The sequence below is a fragment of the Echinops telfairi genome, unplaced genomic scaffold, assembly GCF_000313985.2.
Source record: "Echinops telfairi isolate 266 unplaced genomic scaffold, ASM31398v2 ScPeMD7_7467;HRSCAF=8505_1, whole genome shotgun sequence".
In the NCBI taxonomy this organism is placed as follows: domain Eukaryota; kingdom Metazoa; phylum Chordata; class Mammalia; order Afrosoricida; family Tenrecidae; genus Echinops; species Echinops telfairi.
Window position 1 is genome coordinate 13251411 of NW_022111368.1, and position 3781 is coordinate 13255191.

Here is a 3781-nt window from a genome sequence, read left to right on the forward strand (position 1 = left end):
CACAAAGAACATAGCTCACACAGACAGTGCTCGACGCCCGCGTCAGTGACTATGAACGACTGGGGTCTGACAAGCCCATGTGCTGTCGTTTAATGTACACTGACCTACTGGTCTCTCCGTGTCCAGTGGAAAGAAACGGATGAAAACCCAAAGGCAAATGGAAACAATTCGCCCCGTGGATTAACGGACCACAGGAACATTAATCTCTACAACCGGCGACAGCTACCCTTACGGACCGTTCTGGAAATGGTCACATTAGAAGGTCCTGGACAACTGGGTGAAACTCTGAAACAAAACTCCAAAGCATAAAAATCATCAGGCCTCCTGGCTGCATAGAGACCAGTGCCACCCCCAAGAGTGTGACCCTCAGTCACCCTTCAGATCCGGAACTGAACTCACCCCAGGGCTCAATTTCTCGTCAACAGCTGGCCAGTCTCTGAGCGGAACGGTGACACTGGCGAGTTGTGCCTATCTTTGGGACCACCTATCATTTGTGATCAAAAGAACCGTATTCGCCCAAGGACACACCTCACAGGGTGAGAGAGAGGAGGAGGAGGAATGGAGACGGGGAACAGGGAGGAGGGGCGGGATAAGGGACGGCACATGGAGGGGACTGCCGGGAAGGGCGCAGAGCAGAGTGTGTGATTTGTTGGACGTCATCCTGACGAACGGCTGAGGACACCTTCCCTGCCCGGATTCAAAAGAAAACATGAACAGATCCCACTGCCGTGCAGCGTCTCCACAGTCAAAGCAGTAAAGAGATAACGCAGACTACAGAGCACGCACCAAGGGCACCAAATGAAAACGTTCCAGGAAAAGGGGTTAACCTATATCGAGTCCGTTCTACTCCTTAGTTCTCTCTTCAGTGATTCCACAAACAGCCGTGACGCCCAGGGATCCTTTCACAAGAAGTAGCCTTTGGCACCACGTCCAATTCCCACCTTCGGGCACAACTGAGGCAACGTGTTCTGGCTCTAATGTCAGGCAGGAGTTCTGTCCTCAGCTACTGTTTGCTGAGTGTTTACAAGCTCTGTTACAGAAGGGCTCTTGGCTACGAACTGAAAGTTTGGCAGTTCAAGTTCACCTGGAGGTGTGTGGGGAGAAAGGCTTGGTGGTGCATTCCTGAAAGACCACAGCCACTGGACACCCCGCCGGGCAGGTCTACTCAGCTACAGGTGGGGATCGGCCTGGGTCTGAACAGAAACAAGCAGCAACAGCCCGACTCTATTTCCTCCCCACCATCCTGCTTGGCTCTCGTGTGCTGTGTTGGATGATTTTCTGTCAACTAGATGCTCTGGCTAGGGGTGGAGTCAATCAACTCTGCCAATCAAGCGGGACCTTGATGACACCTCTTGGGGCCTGTGGCCATTGGCATGAGAGTTGGGAACTCTGGGAACTCCCCTTCCCCCGCCCCTCTCTGCATCTTCGTCTCCCTGCTTGCTGGCCTCTGCTGAAAGCTGCCGGTGCCCTGCCGTGTGTCCACCAAGTTTGGAGGCATGAGACAGTGCTCGCCATCCGCTGTCTGGTTCACCTTTCTCAGTCACCTGCCTGCAGATACGTGCATCTAAAGCGGGACTTGGATTCAGCTGGGATGCCTTCCTGATGTGCAACTGCTTCTTGATCTAGAACTCTTTCTTACATATAGATGAGCTCTCTCTTACCTATCGATGATTGACACTGGATGTTTCTCTAGAGAACCCGGCGTAACACATGCGGTTGTCCACTCTTTGACCCACGAAGGCTAACCATTGGACTTGTGTTTTTGAGTGAACATTAGGGCCCGCGGTTCCTCATTTCATAGATCAAGAAGGCATAAAGGAAAAGGAGATGGAATTCCCTGAGCTGGGTGGGGAAAGCGGAGAATATTCGCTTAACTGACTCATTTTATCTTTTCAAACGATCACATTCTAGTTGAATAATACATTAAAATAATCTCGCATTAACAGTTTTGTTAAATATATTTTTACAATCGCAAAAAGATGGCCTCATCACTTACCCGGTAGTCCAGTGGTTTAAATATGATTCACATCTAGTATCACCATGTCCCCACCCTCCCAACCCATGGGACCCCCACACTTTAACCAGGTATGGGTGGCATTTTCTCAGGGACTCAGAGGTCACAGTGGGTGGCTACAAGGTCAGCGACTGGAATCCATCAGGTGCTCCTCAGGGGAAAGATGAGGCTTTCTGCTCCGGTAAAGATGTACAGCCTTGTAAAGCCACAAGGTCAGTTCTACTCTGTCCTATCGGATCCCTATGAGTCGGCATAGACTTGGTTGACAGCAGTACGTTTGGTTTTGAGTGTGGACATCTAAAACCTACTCCTGAGTTAACCTCTACAATTAACTAATTGTCTGTTTCCTTAATTCCTTCCCAGATCTGGGACAGAAAAAAAGTGATGCTTGGTTATTGTCCAGATAAGTTGGGTGTTGGGCAAGACCCCGAGAAGAACCCAGGAGCAGATGGTGAAGGAGCAAGTCAATGGCCTAACCCCCCTCTAGATTTTATTTCCCATGTGCCTCCCACACTCCCCTTTCTCTCCAAGGGGCATCCTGGGCCCACGCTGCTCCAGGTCCTAATTACCTTCGCAGGCGTTGGCTGAGGGCTTCCCTTGGCCTTCTTCTTAACAGAATAGGGGATGCAGCACACCCAGCTGGTCCTTGCCCTGGAGGCCAAAGGGAAAGAAGAGGGAGTGAGGAATGGCCCAACCTTGGCCTCCGGAGCCCAGGGCCCATTCTTTTGGTGGTGCCTTAACAGCAGCAGCCAGGAGTCCTGCTGGGAGCATTCCCGGCCTCTGCTGGAGTTCTTACATCACGCTCTCGGAGCGTGAAGGGCTTGCTAGCTAGAGCTACCTCAGAACAAGGGTGGGGGACCTATTTTCTGCCAAGGGCCATTTGGGTATTTATGACACCATTCGCCAGCCATACATTTAATGAACTCACCTCTAATGTGATGGCTGGGAGCCCTGGTGGCACAGTGGTTATGAGTTTGGCTGTCAAAAGCAAGGTCGGCAGTTCCAAACCACCAGCTCATCTGTGGGAGACCAAGGAGGCCATCGAATGCCTTAAAAGGGATGCAGCCTCAAACACCCACAGGGACAATTCTACGCTGCTCTAGAGGGTCACTTTGAGCTGGCATCGACTCAGGAGCAGTGACTTTGGTTTGGGAATGTGATGGCCAGGTGGCTTCTCTTTGCTGAGGTGTGTCACATCAGCTGGTTTTAGTGATTTCATGGGCCTTAACACCCTCACCCCTACCCCCACCACCTTAGCCGTTTGTGTGCAAAAATCTGATCCTACACAAACCCACACTTCCTTTCAGGTCGGGGGCCTTATTGATCTTCATCCCACCTGGATGGTCTCGGGGAGACTCATTAGGGGCTCGATAGAGCCAAACCCTTCCTCTTGGAGATGGAGACGTGAGGCTACACCTGGAGAAGCCTCCGCCCCGAGCCACACTCTCATTAGCAACAGAGACGATGCCTCAGTCCCCAGGCCTGCGCCATTTCTGAAACAGCCTCCTTCCCTCCCCTGGGCCACCCTGCGTTTATTTTCCCTGCGGGGTGGCCTCTGGAATTTTCTATTTCCAACCGACCCTGGCCTTGGGTGGAGATCATGAACCCCTGGTTCCCTTCACGGGAACCATCAAGGCTTCCTGCTGCAGCCGTGCAATGGGCTAGCAAACGGGTGACCAGCTACCCAGCGAGGGCCAAGCTACCTACAAGCTGAATGAGGCCCCAGTGGGAAGGCCTGCAGAGAATTCTTAGCAGCGCTGAAGAAAA